This window comes from Grammomys surdaster, unplaced genomic scaffold (assembly GCF_004785775.1).
Source record: "Grammomys surdaster isolate TR1022 unplaced genomic scaffold, NIH_TR_1.0 361, whole genome shotgun sequence".
Classification (NCBI taxonomy): Eukaryota; Metazoa; Chordata; class Mammalia; order Rodentia; family Muridae; genus Grammomys; species Grammomys surdaster.
Window position 1 is genome coordinate 70,975 of NW_021604780.1, and position 19,088 is coordinate 90,062.

The following is a 19,088-nucleotide window of genomic DNA, read 5'->3' on the forward strand; positions in this document are numbered from 1 at the left end:
AGCTGTAGGGAACTATGTTGGAAAGCATTGTTGTTTAAGATACTCTGTGTCTGGATGGCAAGCAATGTTCCTCTGTTCTAGTCCACCTCCACCTCCACCCCTGCCCAGCTTTTCTGTGTTCAATAGATGGAGGGTCTGCTTTATCCACAGGTACCAATCTGGTAGGCCCTCAATACACAGAGTATCTTGAACTCCAAAGCTTTCCAACATAGTTCCCTACAGCTACTAGAGAATACAAGAGTTTTTCTGAGTAGTGCTTATTTTTAATCCACAAATATATTTTGGGAATGTCTGTGTTCATAAATAAGGATACCAGTCTGTGAGACTTTTTCATGGGAACCTGGTGAGAGGGACCAAATATTTTGGATGGAAAGAAATGTTCCTCTGGTCTAGATGAAAATCCAACATGCAGTAAGCTATGGCTGACACAAGTGACCTGAGCAAAAGAAGGCTGTTAACACTGATAAAGTTCCTACATTTACTTAAAATGTTGATTGCATATTAAGCTTATGTTTTTAGCTAACATTGCTGTTACCAAGAAAAGGGTAATTTTATGATAATAAACTTACTAAATAACTTAAATTTACTATGATAAATTTAATTATATCATAGTTGAGCAGAACACAGATTTCCCCCCTCATTTGATAACTACTCATAGGCAACTAGGTAACAGCATTTGCTCACTAACTTAGTGGTAGTACAGACACTCACTGAAAATTATGAAGAAAACTTAGCAAGTCCAACCAGGGGAAAACACTGGGGTTCAGAAAGGGTAAAAATCTCAAATGAATCAATACAAGAAATAGCACAGGAGCCTTCCCTTTTAGAAGATTTTCATTAAGGCTGGTGAAATGGCTCAGCCCCTAAAGCCCCTTGGCTTGCTGCCAAGCCTGATGACCCAAGTTTAACTCCTGAGACTCTCATGGTGAAAAAGAACCGACTTCTGAACATTGTCCTCTGACCTCCACATCTGCACTCTGGCCCGTGCATCCCCACCCACCCCACCTCCACACAAAAAGAAATAAATAACAAACAAATGTAAAAATATTTTTGTCATCACACAGATAATTAGAGCACTGTGTGAACTACTCTTTCAGCTACCGACCGACCAGCCGAGATGGAGAAGCCACTTACCCGCTGTAAGCCACGCTGCCAAGTCTGACCCTGCACCAGAAATCGTTGGTGCAGAAGGCTAGACGTTGTTAGATGTTGCGTAACACAGCTACCTGTAACTCACAGGTTCTTATTGAGCAACTGAACAATGCCCGGAATCGAGGTAGGCTGTCGGGAATCAAGAGCTTAGCAAGACCGATGTGCTTTGAACGCGCTCCCAAAAAGCACGCGCACCCAAAGCTCAGATGTTGAAAAAACGAATCACTTATGAAACCAATGGACAGGTGGTGCCTTTAAAGAGGAGATTAAGTCCCAAGGGCTCTGATCTCAGGGGTGGAGCACGGCCATGGCAGCTGAGTAAATTTGTTATGCAGAGTTCCTCCTACCACCTCTGCCTCCTGCTCAAGTGTGACACAGCAAGAAGGCTGTCCCAGCCTCCTCCGGAAGGGTGAGGAGGATTCTGTGGCAGCAGCATAGCACAGGATGGACCACATTAATAAGCTGCACCCACTTTTTATTTTTAAGTAAACAAGTTGTTAATAAAGGTTGATTTATGAAACCCAAATCTGAAGATTACGGTTCTACAGAAGTGGGCTCTTGGTTGTGTTTTCAAATGGGGATAATGCGAGAAAAATGGGTATCGAAGCCAGAAAGTGTTATTTTAAGAAAAGCAACACAAATTGAGAGACCATTAGATTGGGGAAGCTCTGGAATTTAAATCTCTACCAAATAAATAAATAAGTAAATAAATAACCTCTAGACAGGAGCTTTCTACTCTAACCAATAAAATGCATTTAGCTTTCCTTGTTTCTGCAGCTGCATTGCACATGTTTACCCTCCCACAATCTTACACTCATAAATTAATGAATGCTTTAAAACTTTTTAAATTTAATTTAAATGTGCTTAAGTTTTCCTTTATCGATTGAAAAAAATCAGATATTCAAACTCTGAGGTTCAACAGAGATTCGTTTTCAGCCAGCAGTGAACACACTTTCGTGAGAGGTCTCTACTGGAGTGTTGGATGCCTGAGGAAATGTACCCAGTACGCTTAGGTAGAGGCCATTGGTGCAACTTTAATGAAACTCAGACGCAAACGGGGTAAAAGGATGCTAAACCATGTGGTAAACTGGACTTTGACGATGACCCTGCTTCAGCCCTTGTCTGCGTGAGCTAGGCTAGTGGTGTAACACTTAAGTCCAGTTTCCTCATCTGTGTAGGGCTTCCAATGGTTGTGCGATTGCTAAGGGCCCTTTTAGCTCTGGTGGGAATGCACCCTGCCTCTCTCTGCAACGGGTGCCATTCCATCTCCAGTAACTGCTGCTCCTAGAACCCGGCTCTGTCGAACTTTAATCACATTTCAGCAATATATGAAAAAGTTTAGACTGTTTAATGCACATACATATATCCACCATGTTCCTAGGGGAACATGATCCTACCGCATTGCATCACAAGTGGGATTCCCCGAAAAAAATCCTTGTTACGGCGAGGCCAATAGTACAGACGCTGGGTTCACGCAGGCATGGGTTTATTTCCATTTCGGTACTCACCAATGGGAACACAGGAAGCGTTTTCCACACACACGTGGGCTGTGTGAGGATCGGTGAACTGTGCTTGGCTATGAGTTTGATCTCTGTACTTTCTAAACAATAAGGAGAGGGCAAGAAAGATATCCAAACATGGCACATACTCACAGTCCCGTTGATCTAAGAAAGGTAGTAGCACCGAAGGTGGGGCTCAGCCCTGCAGCTCTGACACACTTTCCTGAGGACCGGGAGTCACTTGGGCCAGGAGACCAACTCACAGAAGCACGGTGGTGTATAAACAAGTAGCTTGTTTGTTAATTAACAAACTGGCGGGATGCTCTCCAGGTGTTCCCAATGGACCTGCAAAGGATGATGGCAGCTTCTCGCTCTGATTGCCCTTTTATGTCTTGCAAACAGAGTGCGCCATCATTCAGAACTCCAGGAATAATACGCTGCTTAGCTGGGTTTCAGGGCTGGCACACACCCTAAATATGAATTAGAGGCAAGGTCCTAGAGAGAATAAGCTCAAATTAGGTTCCGTGTCTTTCTAAGGAGCCACCCAGTACTGCTTCTACCTGGGCTTTTCCCAATGCTTCACCTGCACTTTGGGTCCCACCTATAGGGTGTGGCTCCCTTGCACAGGGCCTTCTCCACCCAGAGCTGCTGATTCCCAAGGCTCTCACTCAGTAGGTGGCTTTATTGCTGAATGTCACCATAATCAGTACTGTACACACAGTGACCCAGAAAGGCTCTGGCTGCCAGCAGCAGGTCAGGCATGGGTAAGTCCAGGGCACTCACGTGGAATGTCGAGGAGTGCGGCTGTTTCAAAGGTCTCGTCATCCTGTTTGATAGCTGTGATACCACAAAGCAAGGTATCTTTTCTAATCCGTATGACAATAGCTGTGAAATCATCAGAAGCCGATCTGGCCGCCCGGGTTCTCACGCAAGGGCCCCGACTCAGGCATACTTGCCAAAGAAGCTCAGCTCTCTTGCCTGCTGGCGGAAATGAAAGAACATGGTAAGGTCTGCAGTCAAGTGGTGCCTACGGGAGGTAAGACTGGAAGGCCCGGGAAATCCTACTGGGTTGGGGTACACCTAGCAATGACTCAGAGAACGTTCAGAGCACAACTAAGAACCAAATGTCAATTCCTCAAAATTATCAGTATTTTCTGAGTATTCCTTTTTGTATAGTTTTGAATTTTAGAATACTATGACCATGTCAAAAACTGTAAAATTAATTAAACAAAGTTGAGTTGGGGGGGGATAACAAAATTAAATGGAAACAAAAAAGAATGAACTTGTGTTTCAGATGAAACCAGGACACAGCAGAAGAAATAAAACCACAACTTCAGGCCCAGTTCTTCTTGAATGCAGTTCTTTGACCACACAACAGACTAAAAGATGTACGGTAAGTGTGAAATATTTTGCTTTTCCATGGTGGAATGGGTATAGCAATTCTAAAAATCTATTTGCATGTGTTGTGATGTTAAGGAAACTGCTAGGAAGGAAGGTTCTCACTGAGCAAGAATGTGTGGGAGAGAATGAGGAACTCTGGGGTTTGGGGCTGGTACTAGAGGCAGCAAGTGAATTCAGAATTTGAGTCAGGCCCATTGGAGATGATTATTCTTTCCTCTTATGCTGGCTGAGAAGGCCTACAAGCATGGAGACTTCAGTCCAACAAGCCCACCAGAGCTGAACCTGGTTTTTCAATTTTAGTCTTTTAAAAATTTTATTTTTGAGATAGGGTCTTTCTACGTAGGCTTGGCTGTTCTGGAACTTACTATGTAGACCAGGGTGACCTTAAATTCATGTATAACTGCCTGTCTCAATCTCCTGAGTGCTGGTATCAAATCATGTGTCATCAAAACCAGTTCAATCCCAGTCTTTATTAGAAACCTAGGCTCTTTGACATGGTTGATTCCAGGGAAATGAAGAGCAGAAGCTGGCCTTGTGCAGAAAGTAAGGAGGTACTCAGATTAAATTTCTGTCAAAGAACACACTTGAAGGGAAGACACTGTCAACTCTTTGACAACCTGAACATAAAAGTAAATAATGATAGTAATATACAGAAAAAATAGTGGCCCATAGGTCCTTAGTATATAGTCAATGGCATTTCAAAGTCACCATTTTGCAGCCACTATTGTAATAAATAATCCAGGTAAGAATCATCAATGTGTGTTAAACATAGGAAGCAAAATTTGACACAGAGCAGATTGCTTATAGAGTCTCTTAGCTTTCTCCTTACAGATAACTCCTTTTGTTTTTTTGTAAAGAAAATTGTGTGTGTGTGTGTGTGTGTGTGTGTGTGTAGTGTTCTTAGAGGCCAGAAGAGGGCATCAGATCTTCTAAAACTGGAGTCACAAGCATTTGTGTGTGAACTACCAGTGTAGGTACTAGGTATGGAACTCTGGTTCTCTGCGTTACTTGCTCTTAACTGCTGAGCCACACAGATTATTTCTTAGTTTTGGTGGGAGAAATGTAACTATAAAACAGTGAAACCTGGAGGATACCACATTAATCAAATGATCAATATTAAAGCAATGATACTGGGAGAAATTGATCTAATATATAACATATCAACAAGGGCAAGGCATCATCTTTTGTGGTACTCTGGGGGAGGCGATTGGTGTGAAGGATATTCTACAAAACAAACGCATATTAATGTGCGCCACACATATATTTGCTTACATATGTACATAAATAAGGATAAGTGTATCAGTTACTTCCGTGTTGTCATGTTAAGGCTCATGTTAACCAAAAGCGACTTATAGAAGAGAGAACTTATTTTGTTTCAGGGGGATAAGAGTCCTTCATGACAGGGAGGCAGGAAGCTGTGCACTCTTATCTGCAAACATGAAACAAGGAGGGAGAGAGAGAAAGAGAGAGAGAGAGAGAGAGAGAGAGAGAATGAGAACTGAAAGTTGGGAGTGGTTGTATAATCTTAGAGCCAATTCCTCCTGCAAGGTCACTCTCCTAAATCTCCCCCAAACAGTGCCACAAACTGGGGACCAAGTGTTCAGACACCCATGCCTTTGTATGTGTGTGTGTTTGTGTGCGCGCGCACGTGTTCATGTGTGTGCGCGAGTGCATATGTGCTTGAGCTGTGCTATGAGAACATACAGGAGAGACAAGAGTAAGTGTGGTTGGAAAGACATAAGATGGGAGGTGACAACCCAGGGTAGGTGTGCAGAGAAGAGGAAAAGCAGGAGATTCCTACTCTGGACCTAGAGAGAGTGGGTGAGCTCTTTGTATTTCCTGCCTAGTTCCAGAGCATCTGACCCCCCTTTTTAGCCTCCAAGAGCACTGCACACATAGTACACAGACATATATGCAAGCAACACATCAATACATACCTAAAAAAAAAAATCTTAAAATAGAACGGAATTCCCCTTTGGGAAGGCATTGATTGCCCAACTCCTGAGCCAGGCTAAAGGCCTTGTGGCTGAGCTGAGCAGACCCACGTGACTCTGTCATAGGAAGACAGTGTGCCAGCTTTAGCCTCTTTGTCAGAGAAAATACTAATTTATCCTAATAAATTTCCTGGGAAACATAGCAATATACTCACATGGATATTTAAGGACATGTGTAAGAGGGAGGGAGGGAGAGAGAGAAGGAAGGAAAGTGAGAGCAATCATTGGAAGTCCATGAAGGAAACTACTCAAAAGTCTAATTATTTCTTTCTGAGAACCAGTTTCCTCCTCTTGGGGATAAGAAAGTCTCCCTCCCTCTGATGGTTGGTGTCATGAAACCTTTGGGATATTAGAAATGTATGCTTCCATCCCTCTGATGCCATACCTGTAATGTGATCTACGTTTGACCAGGATCATGAGGTCGTAGATTGACAGACCCTTAGAGAGAGTTGGTAGGCCAAAACTTACTTTCTTGAAATGATGTAGCCAAGTCTTAAGAATCGTACATTGGTCTAAGAGCACACACTCAGCCAAGAACCTCCAACCCAGTGTGCTTCACAGCCCGTACATGGTGTTTATTGTTCTTGGTCATCATGAGTCTTGTTGGGTCAATCCTCGGGCAAACATCCTTGTAACTACAAGGGCAAACTCCTCATGGCTTTGATCTGGTTTCCTAGATGCAAGGATCACTGGCCTCCAGGGGACATCAGAGGACAATGATCTCAGGGACTGGCCTGTTTTCATCCCTGTCATGCTGGCCTGGATTGGAGGGTCCTAGTGGGAGAAGGGTACCTAGAGGGATGCTCTGTTGGGAAGAACAGCCAGAGAGCGTACAGATGGTTGACTTGTTACATGAAATTTGTTATTCTCTCTTTGACCTGAGGAATGGGTATTTTTTTCTCTTACCTGTTTTCTCATCAATGAAGAAGCTAGTGAGATGGCCCAGTGGGTAAAGGAATCTGACAGCCTGGGTTTAACCTCCAGATTCTACCACAGAAGTAGAGAATTATGTCACATGTTGTCCTATGACTGTCACACCCTGCCACGTGCACACAGCTCCTCCCTCCCCCATGCACATGAAACAAGTAAAAACGTAACTTAAGAAAAAAAATTAAGTTAAAATATATTCACAATTCATATTTACACCAGACCATGCAGACAGTGCATGCCTAGTTAATTGTGACACTTAATAGTTTTTTTTTCTTGCTTGCTTGCTCTTTATCCAAAAATATCTATTCCTATAATGGGCCTGGGTCTAGAGGGCACAAAATAACTCGCTCCAAGTTGTTGGGAGCCGCGTTCGCCATTCGACAATGGCACGGCTCCGTGAGGGAGCCGTGAAGTAAAGTGCGCCTGCGCAAGGCGCCGGCTCCCCACTTCTCGGCTCTCTGACAGAGCCATGAATGAAAGTGCGCCTGCGCAGGGCGCACCGGCTTCCCGCGCTCTGGTTTTAGTCAGAGCCAAGCCGAGTGTGCACATGCGCAAGGCACGAAAATTAATATGCTAATTAGGCGCCACTCAAAGAGCCAATGAAAACGAATATGTTAATTAGGCATCACTTAAGGAGCCAATGGACATGCGGCACGTTCTCCCAGGACTCTATATAAGCCGTGGGTTCTGGGGCTTGGGGTCCTTCGCCACTACCATCTAAGAGAGCTGTAACACCATCTAAAAGAGCTGTAACAAGTAAACTGCTGTCAGAAGAATCCTGAGTGTGGCGTGTTCTCCTTAGCGGCGAGGCGGCGCGTCACACCAAGTTATCCAAACTTTTCTTCTCATTAGAAGATTATCAGCAGTATGATTTGTGTGCTATTAGAAAACACTGAAAACCTGCAAGCAGGTGGAAAACAGGCCTGCTCCAGCCCTGCTTGACAAATAATTATTCAGTATCTCCTATGCACATACCGAGCCCATTTTATATAAAAGTAATATGATACTATAATTTTGTATTATAGCCTGATTATAAAGCCAACAGTAGATTACAACTACTAACATACAAATAAACCCATTTCTATAGTTTAATTTTTAATTTCTACATGGAAGCTTTTGGACAGTTAATGCAATTATCCAAACCAGAACTCTCTTTGTAAGACATTTAAATTGTTTCTTTTTTTTTTTTTAACCATGGTAAGCATCGCTTCAGTTAATGCTCTTGTGGATAAATCTGTTTAATCGCTGTGTCTTTGTCTTTGTTATTGTCTTAGGTTATATGACTCAATGGGGAGCAACTGGCTCAAAGACAATCTCCAATGTAAATGCTTTTTCTGTCTCTATTCACCAGGCGTGTGCTGTCTACATGGTCTTGGGTAAATGTGAATGGTGTGTATACTTTTTTAACTTTTTTTAATTTTAAAATATTCTATTTTTATTTTTTAATTAATTGTTTTAATTATTTATATCCCAAATGTTGCCCCTTACTTATTTGTTTCATGTGCGTGGGAGTGGAGAAGCTGTGTACATGGCTGCACATGCTGGTCAGAGGACAAGGTTTCTCCAGCAAGATTGTAAGGACACAGAAGTCCACAACAGCAGTGAGTGAGTCACCAGCAACAAGCGTCACTGGAATGCTACTAGCACAGTAAACAGAAACCTTTCTCACATGCAATGACCAGGAGGGGCTGTTAAGCCTCACAATCAGGGCTCTTCCTTGGGTGATGGATCTGGATTCTGAGGGATAAGAAGGGCGTTCCTCCACGTGAGTAAGGTCCAAAGTTCTTCTCAGTGAAGTGAAGCATCAGCTTGTGACAGGCCCTGCACTGTGTGCTAAGGATGAAGACCCAAAGAGCTTATCCTACTGGCAAGATGTCTCAGTGAGCCAAGCTTTGCTGCATGAGCCTGGTGAGACCCCTCAGAGGTGGTAAGAGCAAGCAGATTCTGAAAGTTGCCCTCTGACCTTCATGCATGTGCCCTGGCATGCAGGCCTGTGATCACACATCCTACACACAAAATAATAATAAGTTCTTTTTTTAAAAGAGCTTTTAAAAAGCACATCCATGCTTGAGGAAGCAGAAATTATAATTTTTGAGTCTAACTACTAGAGAAAGTCTAAAGGTTAGGCTCTGGCTCAGACCTGGGTGGAGGAGGTTGGGCAGAGGGTGGGGATTAGCAAGGATTCCTGAAGGACTTGGAGTCTGAGACAAACTTTGAAGAATGAATAGGCATCAGTTCAACAAGAACTAGGAAGTTCAGATAGAACACATGTTCAAGGCCTCAAAACAAGAACAAGTATTATAGATTCAGGAAAATGAGATCCAGGAGGCTAGGCATCCAAACCCAAAACTTCACTAAAAAGACTTTTTCGGGTCCAGGGGGACGGCTCAGATAGTTTGTTTTGTAACCATGAGGACTCGAGTTCAAATCCTCAGCATTCCTGTGAAAACCTGGCTGCTAATACCTGTTGCAAGGAGGGCAGGGAGAGACAGGAGGCTCCCGGAAGCTTACTGTCTAGCCAGACAAAAAGGAAAATGTCTGATTCAGTGGGAGACTCTGTCTCTAGTGAAGAAGGTGGAGAGGAACAGAAGTGGCTGCCCGTTTTCTTCTGGTACCCTCTGCATGCATGGCCAACTGAACACATATGCACATACAACACACACAAGAACACACACATGCATACACACACACATTCATGCACACATATACATACAACATATATGCACACACCTACATATGCACACACACATGTACACACATATTCATACATACACACACACATACACACACACACATCCTTTTAAATGAATGCTTGAATTTCAACCCATTTCCTGGTAAGAACTGAAGAATCACTTGTTCCTGAGGCTTGTGGAAGATCCCAGATACCATAAAACTACAAATGATCAATCAGCGATGAAAGAGAAGACAGTCATATCTTGTGAAAACAGGCTCCGACATGCTTAGTGATGACACCCTTGTATGAGGGTACCTGAGACTCAGCAAGTAGCAACATAATCTTTGAAGTGTTCTTTTTGGAGTTAAGATACCTAAATTTGGAAAAATAATTTTGACTAATCAGGCCCAAATAGTATAAATAGCCTTTTGTTTTGTTACTGGGGATAGAACTCAGGGGCCAGGACATATTGGACAATCGCTCTACCCCTAAACTATTTTACCTCTCCACTTTTCTTTTTTTTTCAACATTCTTTTTTTTTTTTTTTTTGATTTTTTGAGATAGGGTTTCTCTGTGTAGTCCTGGCTGTCCTGGAACTCACTCTGTAGACCAGGCTGGCCTCGAACTCAGAAATCCACCTGCCTCTGCCTCCCAAGTGCTGGGATTAAAGGCGTGCGCCACCACCACCAGGCACCTCTCCACTTTTCTACTGTTTTATATCATTATATTTTTATATTATTTTTGTAGCATTGGGAACTCAACCCAGCGTCTTTCACATGCTCAGTCAGTGCTTTCTCACTCAACTACATCCCCAGCAAAATTGATGGGCAAGGGCCTTCTGGACTCTGCGATTATCATAGGCCTCTAAATGGAAAGGGCCCAGGATCTGTAGGATATCCTTCTCATCAAGGTCATGGTCATGAAACAGGCATAGGCTTCTGTCTAGCCCGTGAACTATGGCTCACACTCATGACTTTTCTGGTCTGCTTACAGTTCCTCTGTTACATCTGCAGTTCTTTTCCTAAAGGGCCATTCTGGACTTCAAACCCCACCATACAGCACGGAGACAGCTTTAGGGGGACTGTATGTTGGATAATGCACAAATTGCATTATCCAGTTTGTAACCATGAGAACTTGGGTTCAAATCCTCAGCTGGATACTTGAATAATGCAGTTCCTTATAATGCCTCTCTCCTGGGGTCTGTTAAATCTGATTGGACCCTGACTAACAGTCATGAGTGAGGGAAACCTGTAGTAGAGATGGAAATAACCATGGGACAGAAAGGATGAATCTGAACTATTTTTCAAGATTCAAGAAATTAAGTCTCAATGAACTATCAAACATGGTTGTGCAAGAAGGGAGGGGTTGAGAATGACCCAAAATGTCCTAGGATCTGTGACTGTGTTGAGGCCTTTCAGTGTCAATGCCAGAACATTATAGAAAGTTGTTGTCTGAACCAGCTGTGTCCAGTTTTTTGATATTTTAGCCAATGGACTGAAGAAGCACATACAGATTGTACAGTGGCAAGAGACATTTATTTAGATTATGGAAAGCGATGGTGTGAATCAGACATGGTGCAAATGAGCAAGGGGCTCTCTGAGTTAGAGTACTCAAGGGCACCAGGCTACTGTTGGGTACCTTATGATGTCTAGGAGAAGCTGCTTGCTAAGGGTATAGGGAGGGTCGTTCTGTTATAGCTGAAAGACCTGGGTTATGTAAGCAGACCTACTGAACATGTTCCTTTCCTATGATGCATGTATGCTGATGTATATAATCATAGATATAGGATAATAAATAGATTTACTCTAAAAGTTCATTTGGAAGGCACAGTTTGCCATATTGCACACGCACCCAAAACAAGCATTACCGACTTTACTTGTCTGCCAGCCCCAGAAGACAGCCAGGTTCCAGCAGAGGAGATAAGGATCAAGCAGAGGGGAGTAATGGATGGACTAGTCAGAGGCCATGGCTGCATCTCTAATTGACTAGCAACCAGGATGTTTCTTTATTGATACAGATTCCAAAAAAGAGGCAAACTTAGGATTTCAACAGAAATACAGATCATGTCATTTTGTCCCTGGAGAAGAGTTACAAGTACAGAGAAAATAGATATTATCAATCTCAAATCATTCTAGTCTGTGTGAGCGTTTATGACATATGACATTCTATTCTTCAGGAAAATGAAACATTAAACAGATAGAAAAATACCTGAGTCAGTCTAGGCAAGTTCCCAAGCCTGGAACAATGCACCATGGTTGAAGTATTGCTTGTGAGCTAGCCTGGAACAATGCACTGTGGTGAGCTAGCCTGGCTTAAAAGCTTGAAAGCTCTCCCAGGCTGCAGGCTGGCCCACTCTGGTCATCTGTTTTCTAGTTAAAATACCTCATTGTAACTTTCTGTGAGCCAGTCTCCTTATAATTGGCAAATTCTTTTTTATATTAATTTTATATTACCTAGATATAAAATTAAAGGTTGTTTTAGGCAAACTAAAATTTTGTTACTAAGTTTTTATTTTTTTGGGCCAATGTCTTGTAGATTACATATAGGAGGAAGCATGTAATCTGATCTGTTGCCAAATCTATATATTATATAATTTATATATCTACATGATAATATATGTTATATCTATATTATGTATGCAATAACAATTAGTGAAAAAAAGAGACCTTGAATTTGAAGGAGAGTAGGGAGAGGTATGTGGGAGGCTTTGAAGGTAGGAATGTGAAGGGAGAAATATTATAATTAATTATAATCTTTAAAAATTTTTAAATTATTTTATTTTATTCATGTGTGTGTGTGTGTTTGTGAGTCTGTGTGTGTGTGTGTGTGTGTGTGTGTGCGTGTGTACACATGGAGGCCAGAAGGGGATATAGAGTTCTCTGAACTAGAATTACAGGCAGTTTTGACACCTGATGTGAATGCTGGGATTTGAACTCTAGTCTTCTGACTAGAGCAATAAGCACTCTTAACTGCTGAGCCATCTCTGCAGCTCATATTTGTCATATATTTTTTGAAAACAAGAATGTAAATGTCCTAGTTAGGGTCACTATTGCTGTGGTGAAACACCATGACTAAAAGCAACTTGAGGAGGAAAGGGTTTGTTTGGCTTGCACTTCCATATCATTGGTCATCACTGAAGGAAGTCAGGACAGGAACTCAAGCAGGGCAGGAACCTGAAGGCAGGAACTGATGCAGAGGCCATGGAGGAATGCTGCTTCTTGGCTTTCTCCCTATGGCTGGCTCAGCCTACTTTCTTACAGAACCCAGAACCTTCATACCAGGATGGTGTCAACCCCTAACAATCACTAGTTAAGAAAATGTCTTACAGCTTGCCTACAGCCCAATCTTATGAAGGCATTTTCTCAATTGAGGCTCCCTCTTCTCTGACGTCAAATTGAAATAAAACTAGTATTTAGAAAATTATTTTTTAAAACACATAAAAGTAGATTTTGTTCTTTAAAAGGCTGAGGAGGAGTAGGGGAGTGGTCTGAGGGAAATTCAGGGTCAAGGAATGTGTAACTTTTAAAGATTGTCTGAAAGTGTTTACAGCATTGGTACAAAGAGTGAAGCTAAGAAGAGAGAGAGAGAGCACAGTGATAAGATGCTGTGGTCAGTTATGGACCATATATGACAGTGGTCCCTTAAGATAATAGAACAGAACATTTCTCATCACTCACGCAGGGCCATGATGACGGCAGGAGCAGCATAGCATCCCATCTTTCATGTTTTGCTGATGATGCTGAGCAGAGTGTCAAAGCTGCCAGTCACAGTGATTACCCCAGCAACAGTTCCATACTTAGCTCTTGACAATGATAGCAAGCAAGAGTCAGTTTGTGAGTTTACTACATCTGGCTTTTGTCTTCATTCTAGAGTTGAGTCCTTCTGATTCTTAAAGAAATTTACTATCAGAACAGTATGCACGGTACCCCGGTTGCAACCGCATACATCTTATGTTTATTATGTCTCTAGACTGTATCAAGAGACCTGCTTAGGCAATTGTGTGAAAGTAACTGCTGGGATATTTACTCTATGATTCCTCTCCCCCCCCCCAAGTCTAGACTTGGTAGAATGGCCCTGACAAAGAAGGGTGGTGACATAAAGAAGGGTCCTTCTGCCACCAATGATGTGGTAATCTAAGAAACACTCTTAGCATTCACGAAGACTTACTTCAAGAAGTATTTTCCAGGCCAGGTGTGCTGATCTTTAATCCCAGCATTCAGGAGACAGGTGGACCTCTGTGAGTTAAAGGCCAGCTGGTCTACCTAGTGAGTTCTAGGGCAGTCAGGGCTACCTAGAGAGACCCTCTAGACATCTGCAGGTAAGAAATTGGGTACATTGGTGCCAACTTCAGCCAATTATCTCTGAGCATGTTTCAGGTTTTACCCATGTATGTTTGTCCAGAAAACATGACAATAACGAGTCAATGAACATTGACTCTACTTTGTGTGCTGACTAGTTTTATGTCAACTCATTACAAGCTAGAGTCATTCTGGAAGAGAAAAATGCCTCTACCAGATTGGCTTGAGGGCAAGCCTGTGGTGCATTTTCTGAGTTAGAGATTGGGGTGGAAGGGTCAGGCTCACTTTGGGCAGAGCCACCCCTGGGCTGGTGGTCCTGGAAGCTATAATAAAGTAGGTGTGCTGCAGCTCCTGCATGGCCTCTGTATCAGCTCCCATCTCCAGCTTCCTGCCCTGCTTGAGTCACAGCCCTGACTTCCCTCGAGGATAGACGGGGATGTAGAAGTTTAAGCAAAATAAACTCTTTTTCTCCTTCTTATGTTGCTTTTGATCATGGTGTTTTACCTCAGCAATAGAAACCCTAACTAAGGCAGCTTATAAGCTACAGCCTCATCACCATATTAAAACACACAGAAATACACACACACACACACACACACACACACACAGAGAGAGAGAGAGAGAGAGAGAGAGAGAGAGAGAGAGAGAGAGAGAGAGACCAGTATGGATGAGAAGTCGTGAGTGGCAGAGGCAGATAAAGTCACAAAACTGCAAAGAAGGAGGAAATGAAGGAAGTCTCTGACATGCGCTCCCCCTCAGAACTATTCCTGCTGCTACACGATATGATACACAACTGTCCTTAGGGAAGCTACAGGCCGAGGTATAACCCTAGGCAGGTAAAACGTAACTCAGCTGCAAAGAAGGCAAGAAGGGGTGATTTGCAAATGTACCGGAGGGAATTCTTAGCTGATAGCATTATATCTGAAACTGAGATAGTCATCTTCTGAGGGTCAAGACAGGCCTGTGATCGAGGACCTGAGAGGGGCAAACGTAGATTAGCCTTTAGAAGGACTGGGAGACACTCACAGAGAAAGAGGAAGAGAGTGCTGCTCAGGCCTTGACCCCATCTAAGGAGACAGCACCATCAGCTCATCAGGAAAAGAGGTAGGAAAAGCCTTCGGAGAGCCCCTCGGCTGGAAGCTGGGAAGAGAGAGTGGAGGGAAGGTCAGGAGCTGCCTGGGATGCTTATGTGAGCATCTCTGAAAGAAGAGCTAGGACAGGAGCCCACGGACAAGGAAGAGAGACCAGGAGGTGTCGGAAAGATTGGATAATGTGAATGCAGAGGGGCTGGTCCTCACAGGGAGGCTGAAAAACAAGCCAAGCTGATCAACACTGATGAGACATGGCAAGAGGTGGGTGGAGATAAAAGAAAGAAATGAAGTCAGCATGAGACCGGGCAACGTTTGTTACCAAGATAAAGACATTTCCGCAGGAAGGTGGGACAGAGGATGAATTACAAGGGAGTGGATAATTATTTCTAATAATAACAATTAGAAATAAAGCAGAGGTATGGAAGAGAAGGTGGTGAGGTTCAGAGGATGGCTGTGGGCAGGGTAGGGAGCTGGGCATAGAAGGAGAGTTGCCATGGCTGTTGGCTAGCACAGATGAGTCCCTGAGGGTCAGGGTAATTGAAGTGAGGATAAGAATGGCATTTATTTAGAACATTGCTTCTCAACAGGGGTTGAATGACCCTTTCATAGGGGTTGCCTAAGGCCACTGAAAAAGTCACTATTTACATTACAGTTCATAACAGTAGCAAAATTACACTTATGAAATAGCAACAAAAACAGTTTTATGGTTGGGGGTCACCACAACTGTATTAAAGGGTCAGAGCATTACGGGGCCAGTGATATAGAGGAAATTGGTATCTGTGATGTAACATCTCATCTCTGTGGCAGAATCAGCTTCCTAATCCTTGTCACTGCTGTCTCTGATCCTCTGGTCTCTCCCTCTCTATTGTCAGTCCCTAGTATCTAGCTTGCACACCTGCCCTCAACTCTCACACTGCCTTTATTTAGGTAATTAGGTGAATTTACTAGCCCACATAGCAACTCCTAGCGTTTTCCTTGTTTGGCTATCTGGACTCCAGGAGCTAACAACAAACTCCACATGAGACTGCACATAGTCTCTGGCCAGTTGTCTTTCTCCCAAACCCTTTCTGTGATTTTGGGAAAATCATTTTTAAAAAGCAACCACAGACCATCTCTGCTAATCTTTAACAGAAATCTAATTGAGACCAGCACACATCAATATCCACTGTCCAGGCTGTCTCCCTCTCAATAAGAGCCAGCTGAATGGCTGAGGTAGAGAGACCAAGTGGCCCGTGACCTGGAAGTATTACTGGCTAGCCCTTTACAAAAAGCTAATCCCTGCTTTTGAAATATAAAATAAATAGTTTTTCTTCAGCAGTAGTGCAGGAGGGTTGGGAATATAGCTCAGTGTCCAGTGCTTGCCTCCCATGTGTGGAGCCCAGAGCTCAACACCAGCACTACAGGAACAAACACAAATCAAAACAGTAATGCCTGAGATTATAGAAAGTTTAGGAAATAGAAGTAAGTACCAACTGAGTAAAGCAAAATCCCACATAGTCCATAGTCCAGACATAGTACTTTACATTTCCTTTTCTATTACCTAGTCATTCTTTAAAGTCTTCACATGTTTGTAGAAGTTAATTTTAGAAAATCAGGATCATGCTATTTTAAAATCTTCCCTTTCATTACACTGTAAATATTTTCCTGGGTGAATTGTTACTTTTTAAATTTTAAAATTTGTTTCTTTTTCTTTCTTTTTTTTTTTTTTTTTGAGTTTTTCGAGACAGGGTTTCTCTGTGTAGCCCTGGCTGTCCTGGAACTCACTCTGTAGACCAGGCTGGCCTTGAACTCAGAAATCCGCCTGCCTCTGCCTCCCAAGTGCTGAGATTAAAGGCGTGCGCCACCACTGCCTGGCTTATTTTATGTTTATTTGTTTATATTTATTTGTTTATTTTTATTTTGAGTGTTTTGCCTCCATGTATGTCTGTGCCTATAGAGGACAGAAGAGAGCATCAGTCTCCCCTGAGACTGGAGTTTCAGACAGTTGTGAGTCTTGTGGGTGCTGAGAACTTAACCAGGGACAGCAGAAAGAGCAGATAGAGCTCTTTTGTTACTTTTAATGACAGGATTTTAAATTTCTGCCAGTTGGTTCTTGGAGGTGATGCATTAGCTTGCTAGATAGCTTATATACAATAAGTTATAAACAGTTTATATTTGTAATTTTGTTCTTGAAGTAATACTATGGTGAACATTGTAGACATTCTTAGTTTTAGCAGGCCATGTAAAAGGAAGGCTGAGTCATCAGTTCTTGACTGAATATTATATACACAAGCATACACATACATATACATGTGTGCACACACACATACATATACTAAGAGTGACAATAGTCTTTATAACCCAGTGCAATATGTCACATATTCCTTAGTAGTCCTTGGATCCAAGTAGAGAAAGTATAGTCAGAAGTGGGAAAAATAGTATATTCTATCACCTCTAACATTTTACATAACTGGTGTTTTGAGCCAGGCATAGTGGATTATATGTTTGTAATCCCAGCACTTGGGAACTGAGACTGCTCTATGTAACAGGACCTTGCCTCAACAAAGCCAAAACCGATGTTGAGTGATATATGATATAGGTTGATAATTCATTTTGAATTTTTAAAAGTTTTTATGATTTACTTGTGATTACTAAAATTCGAACTTAGTAGGTCATTTTCTCGATTGGTGATTGATGTGAGAGGGCCCAGCCCACTGTGGGTGGTCCCACCTCTGGGAAGATGGTCCTGAGTTGTACAGTAAGCAAACCAAGCAAGCCACAAAGATGGAGCCAGTAAGCAGCGTTCCTCCATGACCTCTGCTACGGTTCCGCCTAGAGGCTCCTACCTTGAGTTCTTGCCCTGGCTTCCCTCCACGGCGGTGGTCAGGACTTGTAAACCAGATAAATCATTCCTTTCCAAGTTGCTTTTGGTCATAGTATCTATCCCAGAAATAGAAAGCAACACATCTGTCCATGTAGGTGATTGGCAGTGATGGTACAAATACTTAGAAATGCGCCTGAAACCCAGTGGAGAACAGATGTGATTACCTATGTTCCACCTAAGTGGAACATAGGTAAGGCTCTAATTTAGGAAGGAACATTTTGAAAAATACTAAAGATGATCTTAAGAAAATATAAACTCAGTGGGTGACACAACCAATACTTGGGAGGCTGGGGCAGGAAGATGAAGAATTTGAGTCCAGGCTGAGCTTCATCATGAGTTCCAGGTCAGCCTAGGCTAGATAGTGAGCCTCAAACAATGACAGACAGACAAACAGACAGACGGACAGACAGACAGACAGACAACAGCAGCAGCAAATGCAAATGTCAGTCAGAACTGCTATAAAGACAGTCTGTGAGGGTAGAGGCTTATTAGTTTCTAACTCATTCCCCTACTGTGTGTCTGTAAATTAGGATGAAGCTATTCTAAAATAACTCACTTTTCAGTGATGCTAAGTCTTCAGCAAGCATTGTTTACAGAAAATAAGCTGCCCAGGAAACCTTTCCTGGTAAATTCAAGTATAGAACTTCTGGAGGCATCAGAGGTGCCATGCTGGATTCAGGATGACATCTGAGTTGGAGCAAAGCAGGGAAATGGATCTATGCTTGACTGATAGTCTTAAGCAAGGGCAAAGTTGCCAAATGGACAGTATAGATTTAAGAGAATGTCAAGAACTTGGCCTCTGAAACTACTGAATTCTAAGCAAAGAAAGAGAAAGCTGAGAGGGCTGAAGAGGGAGAGATGGCCGTCCATCCATCCATCCAGCCATTCAGCCAGACACACACACACACACACACACACATACACACGCATGTGCGCATGGAGAGAGAGAGAGAGAGAGGGAGAGAAAGAGAGAGAGAGAGAGAGAGAGAGAGAGAGAGAGAGAGAGAGAGAGAGAGGGAGGAGAGGGTGTGTAAACCCAGAAGGTGTCAGGCGGTTTCCATGTATACATTTGTAGCATCTGCTTATGCTCACATTCCACACACTTGTTTCCCTGAGGGGAGCAGAGAAGCAAAGGGAAACCCTTGTGGCCCAGCTCCTGCAGGTCTGTCTGACCTTACTGCTTCCT

The 19,088-nt window shown here is 42.8% G+C and overlaps 1 protein-coding gene and 1 long non-coding RNA gene across 6 annotated transcripts in view; one reads left to right on the top strand and one right to left on the bottom strand.

The window, feature by feature from the left end:
• Fetub (fetuin B) overlaps window positions 1–3,005 on the bottom strand; it is a 14,196-nt gene extending 11,191 nt beyond the window's left edge. The window contains exon 1 of one of the 3 annotated variants that reach the window (XM_028779681.1): window positions 2,805–3,005. The gene's annotated coding sequence lies outside the window, so the exon portion shown is untranslated. Of the gene's footprint in view, window positions 1–1,134; window positions 1,359–2,800 lie in introns of those variants that run through there. The other 2 variants (XM_028779680.1, XM_028779679.1) reach the window with 2 other exon arrangements.
• Window positions 3,006–3,337: 332 nt separating this feature from the next.
• LOC114631374 lies at window positions 3,338–10,184 on the top strand. 3 transcript variants are annotated; one of them, XR_003712944.1, is made up of 4 exons: window positions 3,338–3,415; window positions 3,537–3,687; window positions 3,946–4,044; window positions 8,251–10,184. It is a non-coding gene; the product is annotated as an uncharacterized LOC114631374 (long non-coding RNA). The 3 variants fall into 3 exon arrangements; XR_003712943.1 differs by lacking the exon at window positions 3,338–3,415 and having other exon boundaries at window positions 3,469–3,687; XR_003712945.1 differs by lacking the exon at window positions 3,338–3,415 and having other exon boundaries at window positions 3,469–3,687; window positions 8,328–10,184.
• Window positions 10,185–19,088: the final 8,904 nt, after the last annotated feature.